The sequence below is a fragment of the Marmota monax genome, unplaced genomic scaffold, assembly GCF_021218885.2.
Source record: "Marmota monax isolate L192 unplaced genomic scaffold, Marmota_monax_Labrador192_F-V1.1 WCK01_AAM20220418_F8-fsc00074, whole genome shotgun sequence".
Taxonomy (NCBI): Eukaryota; Metazoa; Chordata; class Mammalia; order Rodentia; family Sciuridae; genus Marmota; species Marmota monax.
Genome location: NW_026694232.1, coordinates 1,665,792 through 1,687,187, shown reverse-complemented (window position 1 = coordinate 1,687,187; position 21,396 = coordinate 1,665,792). Strand labels below are relative to the sequence as shown.

Sequence of the window (21,396 nt, the reverse complement as noted above, 5' to 3'; positions counted from 1 at the left end):
CAAGAAAAACATGTTCTGGCACCTCATAATGTACACAAATTAAAACAGAAACAATAATTTACCTGTAAATATTTTTCAAGACACTCACTGAAAGTCTCAATTCTGATCATAAAATTTAATCCTGTAAATAAACCCAGTGACACATAAATGTTTCCTAAGAAATACTATTTCTGGCCTGATCAGAATAGTCATTTCCTTTTCCTCTTTCCACTAAATTGCCTACTTTGACTCAGCCATAAAAATGGTTTTTGAAGAACTTAAATCCCTACTTTCACTAATGGCTCTGGATGAACAAACAATTTTAAGTTACCATAGAAAGCACAATGAAATAAATGTTATCTCACTGTCATTGCAAAATAAGAAAAAGGGCTTGGGGGAGCTTCTCAGGTTTTTGAAGATGCTGTAGAAAAAAAAAATTTGACTCTATTTGACACAGCCATTCCCCACCCCCTTTCTTCTATTCCACAATAGGTATAAACTTGCTAACTGGACTTTAATTATAAGAGACATTTTCCTGGCAGATAATCCCTGGATTGAATAAAAATCTTTCAGCTGACATTAAATGGCATTTTAGGGACAAAAAAACAACATCCCTCAAACAAACAAAAACCCCTCATACAATGTATAGCTGAAGTAAAATAAAGAAGGTAGCCTTCAGTTACTTTTTATTTCCAACCTATCAAAAAGCTGCAGAAATTAAAGCGCAAATCCCACTACCAAAGCCTTAATGAAAGGTTGGAAGACTACACTAAAGGTCACATTATCTTAATGAAGTGCCACTTCCTGACAACAAGGCTGTGATATTGGAGTAATATACTCCATTTAGTGGGAAATGCTCCATGAAATCCATGCCCTCTGCACTCTAAACAAAGACATTGTTAATTTTCTTAAAAGGTCACACACAAATGTGTTATTTAAAACTAGGTGTTTGCCAGTTGTGAATATACATGAAAGGCGAGTATCAGATACAGGAATTGGGATAGCCTATTTGTAAAGTGCCAGTTTTTCACCTGTGATTTAATAAAATAAAATTGTGTCAGATAATTTCATTTTTTGATTTATATCACTTTCTCAAATAGTAAATGAAAAAAGATGCTGAATGTTCCACTAAAATTCCATCTAAAACCCTCTGACTCAGCTCACTAAAATTTGAAAGTAAATTTGGGTAAATTTACAAAAGTTTGTATGATATTAGCAAAGTTTTAACTTTTTAAAAGTTGTATGTACACATGTCACAATTAGGGCTGAGGATGTAGCTCAATGGTAGAATCCTTGCCTACCATGCTAGGTTTGGTCCATAGCACTGAAAAAACACACACACACACACACGCATAAAACAGCAATAAAAATTACATATATATATAATATATATATATATATATTCTAACTTTTAAAATATATAGTATTTTTAAGAAGTTATTTTAGATATCAGAAAATTTTCTAGTGTAATATCTTCCATTTAAGTACACTCTCAAAACATATTTGAAAAATGAAATTATCACAGATCTGTCAACCAGAGAAGAAAAACAGAAAATTTATTACTAAAGTTCCTACCTAAATAATAGCCATTGCCATACTTGTATGGAACAAAGATGCATTTTATCTTTTTCCACAAAGTTCATTTAGCCAGAAATATTGAAAAAGTACAATTCTATGAAAATGCTGCTTTGAAAGAGTTTCAGAACAATTATTTCCTATCCAGTGGTTATGCAATATGCTGAATATTTGTGTTGGCCTAAAATTTTATTTTGAAATTCTAATCCCCATATGACGATATCAAGAGGTAGGGTCTGAGGGAGGTAATTAACTCATCTGGGTACAGCCCTCATGAATGAGATTAGTGCCTTCATTAAAAAAAAAAAAAAAAAAAAGAAGAAGACCGTTCTGCCATGTGAGGACACAGTGACAAGATTGTCATCTGTGACACAGGAAGCTGGCTCTTGCCAGAGACCTCATCTGCTTGTACCTTGATGGTGGACTTCACATTTTCTGGAACTGTAGAAAATAAATTTCTGTTGTTTATACATAACCAGTCAGACTTACAAAGGCTCTGCACTGAGAAGTAAGAAGAGCTTTACACTGCTGGCTTTCATTGTATTTGTGGGGAGATGTTTTTTAAAGTACCACAGGGCTAGGAAGAGGAGAATGAAAATAAAGCATATTAAAACATCACAAGGCTGGTAGTTGTGACTAATATTCAGGAGCTATTCTGGAACAAATGCTCCTTGACCTATTGCAAGACTTTGGGTATTTTTTGAGTTATGGAAAAGTTTGATTCCATAGCTATAACCAGTGATCTTACAAATAACAAAAAGAAAAAGAAAAAAGAAGAGAAAGAAAGAAAGAGAAAAAACAGATTCTTTGAGATCCTGATGCCCTCTGAGAAGCTTCTCTTTTCTGAGATGTGATCCAAGGCCACTTCTCACAGGGAGAGGGCTTTCAGACAAAGACCTTCAGTGGTACTTAGGTAAATCACACACTTCATATTTAATTACATCACACTGTTTTCCATTCATAAATATGGACAATACTAGATTTATGAAGAAAGTTAAAAGTATGAAATGCTAAACTAAGGTAAACAAGCAGAACTGGCCCACGAGGAAATATGTCTAATAGATCCCTGAATGTCAAACTGCTGCCCAAAGACAAACACAGTAGCATCAACAGGATCCTGCTAGGAATTTAGTACCTCAAGTCTTACCACCAACACACAAAATCAGAATCGAAATTTAAACAAATTCCCAAAGTGGTATATACACAAAAAGATTAATAAGCATTATCCTAAAAGACAGAAGAGCACTCTTGAAAATAACCTTAAGATAATCACTGTAGACATGATTTTGTATTTTTCTATCCTTCCCATAAGTAGACATGTAAAAATAAATAAATTGGTCACAAACATTAAGTTTGGAAAACTGAAAAATATTATTTCCAAAATTGAAAAAAGTTAAAGGCTACGTATAATAATGGTGGGGAAATCCTTAAATTTCTCCTATTTCTGAACATTTTGTGAAGCCAGGCCTGATTACCTTGTTTTAGATTCTCTTCTTAAGGACATTTGAATTATAAGAAGCCTTGGGATAGTGATAGTTCTTCCCTCTAAAATAAAGGTCAAGTTTGCTTGTAGCCTTGGAAGACAGAGGTGACATTTAACCTCTGGAGTAGAAGGCAGGCCTACATTGTGCCCATATTAAAAGATTTCAGTTTCATAAGCTGGGGCTTTCTTGATGTGATGCTTGAAGAGCTATCAGGTTTTATACATGCCTGTCTATGGGACTTGGGCAAAGGAGAACTGATGATTCACATTTTACATTGCCATTCTGTTAGTCATAAATCCTTTTCCTCTGATACAGAGGTCTCATGCTTCCAGCAATATCCACCAAACTGTGGCTGGCTAACATGTTACTCTGAAAGTAGGTTAAAATCTCAGACCCTTTACAGTTTTGACAATAACAAAATGATTACTAGTAAATGCACAACTAGTAACTAAATAAGGTTTAAATAGAAAAGAACTAATGAAGGAGATTTCCTGTATGTTAGGAACATTAAATAAAAAAGACTATTTAAAAGAAAATTAATTGACCTAGGAATCCCAGAGGCATAATAGGAACATCAGGATATAATAAAGACAATCGAGGAGAAGAGAAAAAAAGAATTGATAGAAAGAGATCTCCTAGAAAGGGGCATTCATGTCTTCAGATGGAGAAGGCATGGAGCATATGGTACAGAAAGGAAGTGGGACTCAGTTGTGTTGCCAAGTTGTTTCACAGGTTCAAGAAAAAAAGAGAAAATTCTATATAACTTTATAGAAAAACAGATTTTCTACAAAGGAACAAGAACCCAACAACTCTCAAAGTTCTTATCAGCAAAGTTTTATGATAGAAGACAATGTCATCAGGGTTGGAGTGGAATGAGGAAAATAAAACATAAACTGAAAAATCAATACAAACATCTAAAAATCCCCTATTATGTAGGGGAAATAAAATAATCTTCAAGCATTAAAAAACAAGAAAGTTTATTTCTTGAATCTATGTGACTAGAATTTACTTAGAGACTAAAAATAAAATATAACAAAGAGCATAATTTGGGCAATAACAAGCAGTAACAAATGCATAAGACTAAGAAGTAAAGAATACTAAAAAAAAAAATTAAAACTAGTCTGTTAGATTTTTAGAATCTCTTTCCAGTAATATCACCTATGAATATAATCAACCTACATAGTCCTACAGAAAATAACAACTATAAAACTACAGTGTTATAAAACCTGGTCATTAGTTTTCAATAGTAGTTGAGCACAGTCTGTCAAATTGCACTAACTATAAAATGTATCTGAAATGACAGAGGTTGGCACTTTCTGATTTTCCTTTAGGGAATTTCTAGAAACCAAATATATCTAAAGCTAAACAATGGAAAAAGTTCACTTAAAACCATCAACAACCTATTTATCACTAAGAACCCAGTCAGCAACTGTAACTAGAATTGCATCTCTTTATAATACTCAAGGCTGTCAGATTTTATGTTGTAAAAGTTACCAATGACAACCACATGTAGCTCATTTTCTAGGTTTAAAATTATGTGGATGCCCATGAATGTGCTAATTGAGTTTTATGTGGCAGCTCAAAACTCTTATGATTAATGAGTCACCGGGAAGATAACAGTTGCAGTGTCTCCCTTCAGTAGATGAGATAAATAATGAGGAAGAAAGACAATAAGTTCATTTATGGTCTAAATGTTTCAACAAATATGAGGTGACAGCAAAGGCCGCATGAATATCAATCCAGCATGATGTCTCAGACTAGAAAAGCAAGAGAGAAACATTCCACTCATTCTTCCCATCTCTAACATTTAATTCCAGTTTGAAATCTAATGTTCAGCCTAAAATACGCAGAAAAATCCCCACTTGGAGAATCTGTAAAAATATAGTGCACCTCTTATAAAATCAGTATTCAAAGATCAGTTGTTTCTATTAACTAACAAATGATAATAAAGAAGAGAAAAAAAATCTATTTATGATAGTATCAAAAATAATAAAATACTTTAGAAAAAATTGAATCAAAGAAGTAAAAGTTCAGTAAAAAAGAAAACTATAAAATATTGACAAAAGAAATTGAAAAACACAGAAATAGTTGGATAATTTGTATTCATGGATCAGAAGAATGAGCATTGTCAAAAGATCTATACTGCCCAAAGCAATCTATAATTATAATGAAATTCTTGACAATGTTCCAATGGAATTTTCCACAGAAACAGAAAAAAAAAATCCTAAGATTTATATGGAATCACAAAAGCCTCTGCATAGATTAAGGAGTCTTCATGATTTCATACTTTCTGATTTCAAATTTAATTACAAAGCCACAGTAATCAAAACACTATTTTAGTGACATAAAAACATACACATAAATCAACAAAACTGAATACAGGGCCCAGAAGTAAACCCATGCATGTATGATCAACTAATTTTATCAGGGTACCAAGAATATGTAATGTGGAAAAGACAGTTTTCTTCAGTTGTGATGGGAAAACACGTAACTACATAAAAAACTGAAATCATATCCTTATGTTACACCATACACAAAACTCAATACAAATGAATTAAAGAATTAAACATAAGACCTAAATCCATATAATTTCTAAAAGAAACACAAGGGAAGAGCTATATAACATGGGTCTTAAAAAGGATATTTTTAAATATGCCACCAAAGATCAAGCAAAAAATAATGAATAAATAAAGAAGTGGGACTACACCAAAGTAAAATTTTTCATCACAATAAAAGAAACAACCAACAAAATGAAAACCTACAACATAAGAGAAAATATTTATAATACTTTTATTCAATAAGAGGTGAATATAGAAAATACACAAGGAACTCATACAATAATGACCAAAAAAAAAAAAAAAAAACAAAACAGTTCTACTATAAAGTGGGCATGTTGACCTGAACAGACATTTTTCCAAAGAAGACATGCAACTAGTTAACAGATATACAAAAATGTGCTTGATATCTCCAATTAACAAAGAGAAAACTACAATGAAATACTACCTCATACCTGTTAGAATGGCTGCTGTCAAAAAGGCAAATGATAACAAATGCTGGCAAAGATGTGGGAAAAGGGGAACCTTATACACTATTGGTGGGAATATAAATTGCTTTTCCATAAAAGCATCAGCATCCTAAAAAAAGATACAGACATAATTTATTTTTCCCATCAATTCATATGCACCTCTAAATGATACGGGCATACATAAAACTCAGAAGGAATGAAGGAAGCATCTAACCAAAGTTACAATATTCATTGTGTAAACATGGTAAAGAAATGCATGGAAGCTAGAATGCTAAAAACATTCATAGTTTTATATTTCTAGGATGTTTCCTGTCATCCATGAGCAAAATATTACTAGGACTTACTAAACAAACAAGGTATATCTCTGGCCTTGACACTGACATCCAATGATCTTAACAAAATTCCAAAGACCTCAAAGCTTTATGTAGTCAATTACTAGGCATAGAGTGTTTAGAAGAAAGCGTTTATATTCCTTAAAACAGAAAACTTTGAACATGGTCTCCTCCACTTGAGTGTGTAAAAATGTAGATGTTCTTACATATTAGCATCTCAGATGTGCACAATATTAATGACACTGGATGTATTGTTAAGAGCCTTGAAGATAAGTGCCAAATGAAGAATAGTTACTCCAAAATATTAATAATGAAGTATTTGAGACACAAGACCTAGAAAACATAGAGTCAGCATGAAAAGTGTATTTTCAGACTGAAAAGTGCTATATCCACGATATGCAAAATATCGATCATAATGTATTCTAGGAGGGAGTTGCAGAAAATAGGGCCATGGCATGAATAAAAAACAACTTTTCAGGCTGACAAAAAAATTAAAGCAGGCAAGAGAGAATGAATAAAAATGTATTGTAAATATGCACTGTCATGCAGGCACTGTATTTACAGTTACTCGGTGTGTGCCCTGGCATGAACATTTTCTGAGGCCTGAGCTGATACATGTTTTTAATGTGAGGTTCTGCATATCTTAGAGCAGAATGAAGATTGTATGTCTTGAAAAAAACAGAAGGATGAATACCCTTCACAGGGAATGAATATTATGTTACGGATTTGTCCATAAAGTATGATAGACAATTTTATAAATAAATGACAGTTTTTTATATAGGACTCCGTAGTTTAAAAAACACTTCCATATTTATTATTAACACAATTGATCCTTGAAGTAATATACTATGGTACATAGAAACGAGATTAATGGTGCTGTAGCGGTACAAAATGGTACTCAGATATGACCCCACTCAGTTGGGAAGGTGGGGGGTTGAGATGGGAGAAAGTCTCCCGACTATTCATCTAGAGCATCTGTCCCTGCACCACAATGACACTTTAAGGCAATGGCACCTGTAAATACTCTACCACAAAGCTAGAAGTGGTTCAGGATAAGGGAATTAAACTTCTAGTCTTTCTTATACACAAATATTGAGAGCTTATTTTGTATCAGGCCCCATGATAAATGGTAAAAATATAAGAATGAAGGGGGGGGGGGAAAGGACCCTGTTTTTATGAAGACTATAGACTAGTTAGAAAGAGTAAGGGAATAATTTTGTTAAAAAATGAATTTCTGAAGTTGAGAACTTGATGAACAAGGGAACCAGTTTAGTGACAAATGGTACACTGGAAGAAAGCAGTTTGAAAGGGAATGATACGGGCCTGGATATGTTTATTCAGGAGTCTTTAAAACATCCAGGAGGAGGGAAGATGGCGGCGAGGGGAGTGCATTACCCCCGTGTGCTGCTTCACTGTGTGGGAGTATGACAAGTCAGGACGGCTAAAGGATATCTTGTTAGGAATTTCCAGCAATAGTGGGGTGCACCGGAACCTGGAGGAAGGATTTCCATCGCATGAGGATCGGCTACGGGGACTCAAACGCGAGAGGTTTGTCGCACGGAGGGTAACACTGCTTATTCAGCAAATCGCCCCGCGGCTGGAGTCTGCAAGGCGCGCTGGGATAGAGACGCAGGGTTACAGCGCTGCAGTTTCTGCCAGACGCGCAAGCACCGCACTCAGGGCTGAATTCTGGGTTCGAGACGGGGAAGGAAGCGGTCCATCTCGGTTCTCCACACCGGTCAGACCACAGAGGAGGCCAGCAGCCACCATGTTGGTAAACTGACGTCACCACACCTGTTTTTGACTGACCGCAGCTCATTCAGCCATAGAACAGGTAATTTCAGGCTGCAATTCGCCTGCGGCTTGCAGACAGATTGCTAGGGTTCAGCGCCTGGGGGCTTCTTAAAATCTGATCTTATCGGAGTGAACACGGAGCGCGGGGCGGCCAAGTCCCGGCTCCCGGAACCGTCCCGGAACCGCCCTGGCTCCGGGCTGCGGAGCCTGCGGAGGCTGCTTCTTGGACCCTGCTAATATCAGAGCAAACACGAAACACCAAGAAGCCGAATTCCAGCTCCCGGAACTGAGCCCGCGGGGACTGCTTCTTGGAGCTTACACTTATAGGAGCTTACACCGAGCACAGAGCGGCCGAGTTCCGGCTCCCGGAACCGTCCCGGAACCGCCCTGGCTCAGGGCTGCGGAGCCCGCGGAGGCTGCTTCTTGGACCCTGCTACTATCAGAGCATACACCAAACACTAAGCGGCCGAATTCCGGCTCCCGGAACTGAGCCCGCGGGGGCTGCTTCTTGGAGCCTACACTTATAGGAGCTTACACCGAGCACGGAGCGGCCGAGTTCCGGCTCCCGGAACTTCCCTGTTCCGGGGCTAGGAGCCCGCGGAAACTGTGTCTCGGTCCGGGTCCTGCTGAGGGCAGGTCAGGACTCACCCATTGCTTGGGTTGCCTGGCAAGGGGAACGAAATGCTGCCATTCGCATAGGATACCAACATGGCAGAGATCTGATGTCAGCAGAAAGCGGTGGAGGAGAGATCTTCATCAATACCAGCGGTGACATAAGCAGTTGGTCTTCTGGTAAGGGGGGTGAGGCTCAGTCACCCGAGTCTCCTCAATTTGTCCTCGAGCCGGAGGGAAGGAGCCGGGCCGCCGCCAGCCCCCGGAGCAGGCCCAGCGGCTCGCCAGCGTGGTGACCGCGTGACCCCAATTGGAGAGGGGGCGGAGCGGAGCCGCCACCCACACCCGCCAGGTGGGCAGACCCACGACCCAGTAGTACATGGGCGTGGTAGGAGGGGCAGGGCAGAGCCGCCCTTCGCGCTTGCAAGGTAAACAGACCTGTGACAGCCTGGCGGGTCAGGCCCAGTGGCCTGCCAGTGTGGTACACACGTCACCCCAACTCGAGTAGGGGCAGAGCAGATCCTTATCCCACGCCCGGATCAGGCCCTGCCGGTGTGGTGGTCACGTGACCCCAATTGGAGTGGGGGTGGAGCGGAACCGCCACCCGTGCCCGCAGGGTGAGCAGACCAGTGATCAACCTGCAGATCAGGCCCAGGGGTCCGCAGGCGTGGTAGGAGGGGCAGGGCAGATCCGCCGCCAGCGCCTTCAAGGTAGGCAGACCTACAACAGACCGGCGGATCAGGCCCAGGAGCCTGCCGGCGGGGTACAAACACCACCCTAATTGGAGTAGGGACAGAGCAGAGTCGCCTCCCTTGCCAGGAACAGACCCAGCATCCTGCAGGCGGGGTAGTCACGACACCCCAATTGGAGTAGGGGCAAAGCAGAGCCTCCACTCGTGCCCGAAAGGTGGGCAGATCTGCGACCGACCAGCAGGACAGGCCCAGTGGCCTGCTGGTACGACAGACACGACACCCCAATTGGAGTAGGGGCAGAACAGAGCCGCCACCAGCTCCCAGAACAGGCCCAGTGACCTGCCGGCGTGGTAGCCACGACACCCCAATTGGAATAAGGAGAGAGCAGAGCCGCCGCCCGCACCTGCAGGAAAGATACGCAAGCAGTATGAAAAGACAAGGAAAGAAAGGACCACAAGCAATGCAGGTCAACGCAACTTTAGAAGAGGTAACAGCTGCAGCAGATGGAATGTCAGATAAAGAATTCAGGATATACATGCTTCAGATGATCTGGAGTATCAAGGAAGACATTAAACAGCAAAATCAGACAATGAAAGATCACTTCGACAACGAATTACGCAAACAAATCCAGGAAGCAAAGGATCAACTATACAGGGAGATAGAGGTTATAAAAAACAAGCAATCAGAAATCCTAGAAATGCAGGAAGCAATAAACCAACTTAAAAACTCAATGGAGAATACTACCAACAGAGTAGAACACTTAGAAGATAGAACATCAGACAATGAAGACAAAGTATTTCAACTGGAAAAGAACATAGACAGCTCAGCAAGACTGTTAAGAAACCATGAGCAGAACATCCAAGAAATATGGGATAACATTAAGAGACCAAACTTAAGAGTCATTGGGATACAGGAAGGTACAGAGCTCCAAACCAAAGGAATGAGCAGTCTATTCCATGAAATAATACAAGAAAACTTCCCAGACTTGAAGAATGAGACAGAATCCCAAATCCTAGAAGCCTACAGGACGCCGAATGTGCAAAATCATAAGAGATCCACACCTAGACACATTATAATGAAGATGCCCAACATACAGAATAAGGAGAGAATTTTAAAAGCTACAAGAGAAAGGAAGCAGATTACATTTAGGGGCAAGCCAATCAGGATAACAGCTGATCTTTCAACACAGACTCTGAAAGCTAGAAGATCCTGGAATAACATATTTCAAACACTGAAAGATAATGGGTTCCAACCAAGAATTGTGTATCCAGCGAAATTAAGCTTCAGGATGGAGAATGAAATTAAAACCTTCCACGATAAACAAAAGTTTAAAGAATTCGCAGCTAGAAAACCATCTCTTCAAAACATCCTAGCCAAAGTATTACAGGAAGAGGAAATGGAAAATAACAATGAAAACCAACAGTGGGAGGTAGGACAGTAAAGGGGGGGGGGGAAACAATCAAAGAGGAAAACAAACAATGTTTAGTAACAGAAATAAACAAATATGGCTGGAAGAACAACCCATATCTCAATAATAACCCTAAATGTTAATGGCTTAAACTCACCAATTAAGAGACACAGGCTAGTAGAATGGATCACAAAACAAGACCCAACAATATGCTGCCTACAGGAGACGCATTTGATAGGAAAAGACATACATAGGCTGAAGGTGAAAGGTTGGGAAAAATCATATCACTCATATGGACTTCGGAAACAAGCAGGCGTGTCCATACTCATATCAAATAAAATAGATTTCAAGCCAAAGTTAATCAAAAGAGATAAAGAGGGACACTACATACTGCTTAAGGGAACCATACACCAACAAGACATAACAATCATAAATATTTATGCCCCAAACAATGGTGCAGCTATGTTCGTCAAACAAACTCTTCTCAAGTTCAAGAGTCTAATAGACCACCACACCATAATCATGGGAGACTTCAACACACCTCTCTCGCCACTGGACAGATCTTCCAAACAAAAGTTGAATAAGGAAACTATAGAACTCAATAACACTATTAATAACCTAGACCTAATTGACATATATAGAGTATACCACCCAACATCAAGCAGTTACACTTTTTTCTCAGCAGCACATGGATCCTTCTCAAAAATAGATCATATATTATGTCACAGGGCAACTCTTAGACAATATAAAGGAGTAGAGATATTACCATGCATCTTATCTGATCATAATGGAATGAAACTGAAAATCAACGATAAAAGAAGGAAGGAAAAAGCATACATCAATTGGAGAATGAACAATAGGTTACTGAATGATCAATGGGTTATAGAAGACATCAAGGAGGAAATTAAAAAATTCTTAGAGATAAATGAAAACACAGACACAACATATCGGAATCTATGGGACACATTGAAAGCAGTTCTAAGAGGAAAATTCATTGCTTGGAGTTCATTCCTTAAAAAAAGAAAAAACCAACAAATAAATGATCTCATACTTCATCTCAAAATCCTTGAAAAAGAAGAGCAAAACAACAGCAAAAGAAGTAGAAGGCAAGAAATAATTAAAATCAGAGCTGAAATTAATGAAATCGAAACAAAAGAAACAATTGAAAAAATTGACAAAACTAAAAGTTGGTTCTTTGAAAAAATAAACAAAATCGACAGACCCTTAGCGATGCTAGTGAAGAGAAGAAGAGAGAGAACTCAAATTACTAGCATACGGGATGAAAAAGGCAATATCACAACAGACACTTCAGAAATACAGAAGATAATCAAAAACTATTTTGAATCCTTATACTCCAATAAATTAGAAGATGGTGAAGGCATAGATAAATTTCTTAAGTCATATGATCTGCCCAGATTGAGTCAGGAGGATATAGAAAACCTAAACAGACCAATATCAATTGAGGAGATAGAAGAAACCATCAAAAGACTACCAACTAAGAAAAGCCCAGGTCCCGATGGGTATACAGCAGAATTTTACAAAACCTTTAAAGAAGAACTAATACCAATACTTTTCAAGCTACTTCAGGAAATAGAAAAGGAGGGAGAACTTCCAAATTCATTCTATGAGGCCAACATCACCCTGATACCTAAACCAGACAAAGACACTTCAAAGAAAGAAAACTACAGACCAATATCTCTAATGAACCTAGATGCAAAAATCCTCAATAAAATTCTGGCGAATCGGATACAAAAACATATAAAAAAAATTGTACACCATGATCAAGTAGGATTCATCCCTGGGATGCAAGGCTGGTTCAATATACGGAAATCAATAAATGTTATTCACCACATCAATAGACTTAAAAATAAGAACCATATGATCATCTCGATAGATGCGGAAAAAGCATTTGACAAAGTACAGCATCCCTTTATGTTCAAAACTCTAGAAAAACTAGGGATAACAGGAACATACCTCAATATTGTAAAAGCAATCTATGCTAAGCCTCAGGCTAGCATTATTCTGAATGGAGAAAAACTGAAGGCATTCCCTCTAAAATCTGGAACAAGACAGGGAGGCCCTCTCTCTCCACTTCTCTTCAACATAGTTCTCGAAACACTGGCCAGAGCAATTAGACAGACGAAAGAAATTAAAGGCATAAAAATAGGAAAAGAAGAAATTAAATTATCACTATTTGCAGATGATATGATTGTATATCTAGCAGACCCAAAAGGCTCTACAAAGAAACTATTAGAGCTAATAAATGAATTCAGCAAAGTGGCAGGATTTAAAATCAACACGCATAAATCAAAGGCATTCCTGTATATCAGCGACAAATCCTCTGAAATGGAAATGAGGACAACCACTCCATTCAAAATATCTTCAAAAAAAATAAAATACTTGGGAATCAACCTAACAAAAGAGGTGAAAGACTTATACAATGAAAACTACAGAACCCTAAAGAGAGAAATAGAAGAAGATCTTAGAAGATGGAAAAATATACCCTGTTCATGGATAGGCAGAACTAACATCATCAAAATGGCGATATTACCAAAAGTTCTCTATAGGTTTAATGCAATGCCAATCAAAATCCCAATGGCATTTCTTGTAGAAATAGAGAAAGCAATCATGAAATTCATATGGAAAAATAAAAGACCCAGAATAGCAAAAACAATGCTAAGCAAGAAGTGTGAATCAGGCGGTATAGCGATACCAGACTTCAAACTATACTACAGAGCAATAGTAACAAAAACAGCATGGTACTGGTACCAAAACAGGCGGGTGGACCAATGGTACAGAATAGAGGACACAGAAACCAATCCACAAAACTACAACTATCTTATATTTAATAAAGGGGCTAAAAGCATGCAATGGAGGAAGGATAGCATCTTCAACAAATGGTGCTGGGAAAACTGGAAATCCATATGCAACAAAATGAAACTGAATCCCTTTCTCTCGCCATGCACAAAAGTGAATTCAAAATGGATCAAGGAACTTGATATCAAATCAGAGACGCGCCGTCTGATAGAAGAAAAAGTTGGCTACGATCTACAGTCGGTGGGGTCGGGCTCCAAATTCCTCAATAGGACACCCATAGCACAAAAGTTAATAACTAGAATCAACAAATGGGACTTACTCAAACTAAGAAGTTTTTTCTCAGCAAAAGAAACAATAAGAGAGGTAAATAGGGAGCCTACATCCTGGGAACAAATCTTTACTCCTCACACTTCAGATAGAGCCCTAATATCCAGAGTATACAAAGAACTCAAAAAATTAGACAATAAGAGAACAAACAACCCAATCAACAAATGGGCCAAGGACCTGAACAGACACTTCACAGAGGAGGACATACAGTCAATCAACAAGTACATGAAAAAATGCTCAACATCTCTAGCTGTCAGAGAAATGCAAATCAAAACCACCCTAAGATACCATCTCACTCCAGTAAGATTGGCAGCCATTAGGAAGTCAAACAACAACAAGTGCTGGCGAGGATGTGGGGAAAAGGGTACACTTGTACATTGCTGGTGGGACTGCAGATTGGTGCAGCCAATTTGGAAAGCAGTATGGAGATTTCTTGGAAAGCTGGGAATGGAGCCACCATTTGACCCAGCTATTCCCCTTCTTGGTCTATTCCCTAAAGACCTAAAAAGAGCATGCTACAGGGACACTGCTACATCCATGTTCATAGCAGCACAGTTCACAATAGCAAGACTGTGGAACCAACCTAGATGCCCTTCAATAGACGAATGGATAAAAAAAATGTGGCATTTATACACAATGGAGTATTACTCTGCATTAAAAAATGACAAAATCATAGAATTTACAGGGAAATGGATGGCATTAGAGCAGATTATGCTAAGTGAAGCTAGCCAATCCCTAAAAAACAAATGCCAAATGTCTTCTTTGATATAAGGAAAGTAACTAAGAACAGAGTAGGGACGAAGAACAGGAGAAGAAGATTAACATTTAACAGGGATGAGAGGTGGGAGGGAAAGGGAGAGAGAAGGTAAATTGCACGGTAATGGAAGGAGACCCTCAGGGTTATACAGTGGAGGGGGTAGAGAGAGAGGAGGGGAGGGGAGGGGAGAGGTGGGGAGGGGGGAGGGTGGATGATGGGAAAGGCAGCGGAGCACAACAGACACTAGTATGGCAATTTGTAAATCAATGAATGTGTAACTGATGTGAATCTGCAATCTGTGTATGGGGTGAAGGTGGGAGTTCATAACCCACTAGAATCAAAGTGTGGAATATGATATGTCAAGAAATTTGTAATGTTTTGAACAACCCACAATAAAAAATTAAAAAAAAAATAAATAAAAAAAAAAATAAATAAAAAAAAATAAATGGCAAGTGGATCTTTAAAAAAAAAAATAAATAAATAAATAAATAAAACATCCAGATGGAGATATTAAGTAGGCAAGACTGACACAGACCTAGAGCTCAGAGGAGATCCAGGATGAATTAGTATGTGTGCCCTGGTGACTGTGTATATTCACACAAGCACATTTGCTTTTTTATTTTTTTCTTTCTTTCTTTCTTTTAATGAGATCTTGACAGCTTTGTAAGATAAAATTTAAAAGTGAGTTGTATCAGTATAGAGTGTTAGATATGATCATCTACAAATTTTTATATTCAACTATGAAACTAAAGGAATGAATGAATTCATGAATGAATGATAGAAAGTGAGGAAACGTGTATGTCAAAACCAGATTTTTAAAAATGAAAGTTTTGTGGGAAAATAAAATACAGAATACAGCTTTTTCTTGACAGTTGACTCCTGGTACACAGTAGAATTTCTTATTGAGAGCAACACAAACTATTATCTAATACTTTACCTCTCTTGTAAGTTTTAAACGAGCAAGTAATAGTGAAAGGGTCAAAATATTCCAGTAAGAGAAATGTAATCGTAGAACAGCGTTATTTTTTCTTCATGATTCATAACATTCAACTATGAAAAAAATCTATATGAAATATAAACTATATATAAAACTAAAAACCATATTATTTTATATGATTTGGGGGAAAATTTATTTAAAATATACAGTGTGAAGGAAAGAAAATATATTTTTCATTCTTTGAAAGGAATGTTCAGTGTTGACTTGCCCCAAAATGGGCTGTTCCTAGTCCATAATTAAATGTGAATTCACCACGCGATTACTTTATCTGCTTTCGGGTTTGGGCATCTGTTCATTTTTTCACTAGATAGAATATTTCAATTGCCTGTAGGTACAAAGATCATATGTTATGATTTGGCTAGTCCCAATTAATACCTCACATCTACCATAATATTAGCAAGCAGTACCCTGTTTTACTTTCAAAAGTGTACAAGTTTGCATGATAAACTATTTGTTCATCATATAAGCAAAATTAGAAAAAAAGGAAGAAGAGGAGAGTAAGGGGAGGGAAGGATGGAGGGGGGGAAGGAGGAGAAGCAGAAGAAAAAACTTCTGTCCCTAAACCCAGGTATTCTGACAGCAGGTCATCCAGTTAGGGACTAATGATCTATTTTTCAAGGTTGGGAAGTATTTCTGATATGTACACCTAGTTAAGAATCACTGATCAAAAACTGATCAAGAAATACTGGAAAACTTCTGAAAAGCCTCAGTTGTAAATATTTTTATATTGACATCGCAGTAGTCACAAGAACAACTAGGTGGCTCACCTAAAAGTATAATGTTTATGTCTTTGGGGACATTTAGAACTGAGGGTACGTGGGGAATTTCATCTTAACAGATGTGCACAGACTGAAGCTATAATCACTGCTCCAGATGTTACCACTATAGGTTATGCATGGATCAGAACAACAAGCTCAAACCAAAAGCTTACACCTTAGGTTAGTTGTATCTAAAAACATTAGTAAATTCATTGTTCTTCATTTTATTTTTTTGCCCAATGTGGACCTGATTATTAAGACAATTCCAATAGCATCATCTTTTACTCTTTACTCTTAAAGCATTTTATAAATTTTATAAGAAAATACACATTTCATTTAGCATCCTTACTGATCTTTAAAAAAAAAATTAAACATTCCTTGTCATGCTTTTATTTGAAGATTTTATCATAACATTTATTGGATTCTACCCTAAATTAAAATCTAGTTTCAAGCTTTTGGACTGTCAAGACAGTATGAGAGAGAGAGAGAGAGAGAGAGAGAGAGAGAGAGAGAGAGAGAGAGAATGAATACCAATCTACATACATATCAGTGGTACATCATCAAACAGGGAGAACAAGAATGGCTTTACTTTGACTTTTTTATCTTCCTGCCTTCTTTAGCATTTTCCTCCCAAGCAGCAGAAGCTTTATTCATTAGTATAATGTGATTCTGATCTAGTAGCTCTGTCTAGCACCCTGAGGGGTCTTGTAGGCATGAATGTGAATACCCTGGCCTGCTTAGCCTCACATAATCATCCTACACACACCGCAGCCATCCCTTACATCGGGGCATGCATATGAGCACACAGTCCACCTTGGAATGAAGACCCTAAGAAAGAAATTCACATAAGGTAGAGAAGCAAACATAAGGCCATTTTGACAGAGGATTCTGAGTTTAGAAACCATAGAGTTTGGGCTTGGGGAAGAAGAACTGTGAAATCCAGATCAGTCCTAATGCAGGGAAATCACTCTGCCATAGAGTTCTGAAAACCTTGAATGTCCTCACATAGACTTATCCCCAACTGACCCAAGTCTTGTTATTCTCCTATAACTCAGGAGCTTGGAAGGCTTGAAAGTATTTGCTACAAGGTCAATCCCTTCATTTCTCCTAATCTTCCAGAGATGCTGTCATGTAACAATTTCTTTCCTCTTGTGTTCTGTTGAGGTCTGAAGCACTCTGCCCCCACTACCCTGCTCCACTTAGGATACAACAGAAGACTACACAACTGGTTGGTTGCAGAATGGAAGTAACATCTCAGCAAGAGGGTGCTACAACAACCATTTTTGCTCATGTCATTTTTGCTCTTTAAGTAATAAAATGAGTCTAAAAAGAAATTTTTAATTCATGGGTAGAATCTTTTGGTCTTAGCTGACTGAAATCATGGGTGAGAAGAATAACCATAGGAGGTCAGACCAGGGTCCTCAGAGGTAAGGACTGGAGACAGAGACGTAACTACAGGAATTGGTACCAAGGGATGACTAATGACACTGGCATAAAGGGTTTTGCTGATACATACTGGAAATGAATTCTCCTAAGTCTCTTTAGCATGGGTAAGATTTAGATGTGGGCAGAGAAGGTGAGCGTTTCTAGGAGAGTGTCAAAAGTTTCAAAAGTTTCCCAGTATTCTATTACTAATTTGACAGTGGTGTTTGTATACTGTGAATGGGAGAGACAGTCCTAATGCCACCAATAGCCTGCTCTATTCACTGACACTCAGTGAATATGCAGAAAGATTAATGAGCAGGGAGATGAGCCAGGGATATGCAGAAAGTGATAACTGTAAAGATAATTGTCCTTCTCTCTGCTTTCCTTTTCCCTAGACCCACTCATGAGGTCTTAAGGAGTTAGCATCAGGGGAATACTCACATCTCCTCCCCAGTTGGTGATCAGTGCTTCAGAGATCATGGAAACCACCATCCTATCATAAAGCAGACAATGTTACAGGAATGCTAAGAAGAATCCAGGAGCATAGAAACACGGCACACTGGACTTTTCTGTATATTTTCCCCCAAAATGATGAAACAGGATAGTTCCTGAAATGTATTGAAAGCAAATGTAGATATTGGTGTCCTTTTCTAGTATATAAACTTCTTAGGGTTTAAAATAACTGGCTTTAAAGGACCCAGGTCTAGGGTACCCCCACTTTTGTGACATTCCAAGAACTTAGAAGTGGTTCCTGCAGTTCCCTGTGGTGGAACATGTGGATAACGAAGGGGCTGTTCATGTGGCTGCTAGGTAGTAAAGGGACAGAAAGAGTTGAGCTCATATACCACTGCAGAGGTCAGAGATCTTTTATGGTGATGGTGGTACATCCCTCAGAAAACAAGAGTTAAGACAAACCACTAACAACATATTCATAGACACCATCATATTGTCAGAGCCAACCCCATCAAAAAAACAGAATCATCACTCTTCTCCACCCCAACCTTGCTGCCTCATCTATCCCTTCTTTCTTTCCTTAACCCTGGGTGAATGAAGGATAAGTTATATGGCATGATCACATTGTTGCTTTTCCATTTAAAAAAACTATGCTGTTGTTGTCATTGTTGTTTTAGTTGATTTTAAATATTTTTAAATGTATTTAAATACATTTAAATGTCATGTATTTTTTAAATACATGACAGCAGAATGAATTGCAATTATTATTACACATATACAGCACAATTTTTCATATCTCTATTTGTACATAAAGTATGTTCACACAAACTAATGTCTTCATACATGTACTTTGGATAATGATGTCCATCACATTCCACCATCATTGCTACCCGCTTTCCCCTCTCTTCCCCCCCCCCAATCCTCTGCCCTATCTAGAGTTCATCTATTCCTCCTATGCTCCCCCCTCCCTCCCCCACTATGAGTTAGTCACCTTATATCAGAGAAAACATTTGGCATTTGTCTTTTGGGGACTGGCTAACTTCACTTAGCATTATCTTCTCCAGTTCCATCCATTTACCTGCAAATGCAGGGACACAACCACATCAATGTTTATAGCAGCAAAATTCACAATAGCTAAACTGTGGAACCAACCTAGATGTCCTTCAGTAGAGAAATGGATTAAAAAACATGTGACATATATACACAATGGAATATTACTCAGCAATAAAAGAGAATAAAATCATGGCATTTGAAACTATGTTTTAGAAAGCATTAGCATGTGTTGAGTGCGAAGGAAGAGGAAAGTCTTAAACACTGAGACGACATCAATAAAGAGAGTTATAGAAGGCACTTTTCAGGAATGATTAGAGTTGAAAGCAATTACTGGAAAAAATGAATTCTATCCAATTTATGCCCAAATGAGTTGAAACCCCTAAATAACTTGGTAACATAATTAAAAAGCTATATTTGTAATAAAATTTCTGGTAGTAAAAGTCCTATGATGAAAAATATGTGATTAAAGAATGATAGATTTAGGGGTACTATTTTTTTTAATTTAGTATTTAAGAAAACTTCTTTGAAGAACTTTAAGAAATGTGAACACAGTGAAGAAGTAGAAGATAAAGGCCCAGAATTTTTAAAACAATCTGTTAGTTGGCTGATTGATTGGATTATGCTCCCTGTTTCTGTGATGTAGGTCCCTATGGTGATACCTGTGTGCTGACATTGGAATGTGCAAATGAGGATTATTTAGTGAACACTTGGCACATTGTAGACATTCATCACAAGCAATGAGCAGAATTCTTCATATATGAGATTACTGAATTTATTCAAAATTTAGTAGAATGCTTACTATATAAATATAGCGAGTACATTTATTTGTGAGAAATTATTAATTTTATAAAATGATAAAGAATTATAGGACTATATTAATAACCTTGAAATAAAATATTTAATGTAAGGTAATTGATTAACATTTTGTTTTAAAGTATTTAAAAGTCTTAACATGATATGTGAATTTAGCTATTTAAAATTATATTAACTTGATGGGATGTTTTGAAATCATTAATTTTACCTACTTGAAGGATAGTGATATGGAAAATATTTATGATATACTTATTGAAAAAAAAGACAAAAATATCAAGAGAAGAAAATAAAATGGAAAAAAATTAATAATGATTATCTCTTTAGTTTGTTTGAAATCCCATAAAACATTCATTATACAATTTAATGCTTTTTACTACAACTAATTTGTATTATTTCTATAGTTGGTAAAAAGTATAATATATGTGTTTGTGTATTGTCAGAGCCCAGAGTATGATATACCACAATACACAATCTTGGCAATTGAGAAAAACACAAAAGCAATATCACTCTGAACTTTATTACTCTGATGGATGGTCATACAGGAATTATCTACTTCACCCAAAGATAGGTCATAACACTTTCAATCCAGAGATGTCCATCACTATACCCAGAGGTCAAGAAGAATCTGAACACAAGGGTCTTGCTAAGTTCCCCAGTTTATCAACATTAGGTCAAATCCCCTCCTGCTTTTCTTCCTAATCATGCTTCTACGTATCTGTCCATTACCTGAGATCTAAAATTCTGTTTTCCCTGGGTGTTTGTACCTTTGTGAGGTTTTTGTCTTTTGTTTTGTTTTGTTTTTGTTTAGCAGTACCAGGGATTGAACCCAGAGGCACTCCACCACTGAGCTACATATACTGCCTGTTTATTTTTTATTTTGAGACAATGTCTAAGTTGTCCTAAACAACTACAAAACAGGTCACAAATTTGCTTTCTAGCTACTAGCAGCCAAAATAAAGTCTAAAATTGGTTTCAATATCTGTGGTGCTCAAGTGATATACAAATGTGCCAGTTGTTCAAGAGAGGCACAGATTTCTTGATTAATTTTCTCCACTAGTATAAATATGTATATATATATTTTTCACATATATCTAA

At 37.6% G+C, this 21,396-nt stretch overlaps 1 protein-coding gene across 9 annotated transcripts in view; it reads right to left on the bottom strand.

The window, feature by feature from the left end:
- The window catches only part of Naaladl2 (N-acetylated alpha-linked acidic dipeptidase like 2), a 1,254,678-nt gene that overhangs the window by 721,413 nt on the left and 511,869 nt on the right, over positions 1-21,396 (bottom strand). Inside the window, exon 2 of one of the 9 annotated variants that reach the window (XM_058586182.1) lies at positions 18,424-18,475. The exons of the other annotated variants lie outside the window; for them this stretch is intronic. The gene's annotated coding sequence lies outside the window, so the exon portion shown is untranslated. The remainder of the gene's footprint in view (positions 1-18,423; positions 18,476-21,396) is intronic. 9 annotated transcript variants of the gene reach the window in all.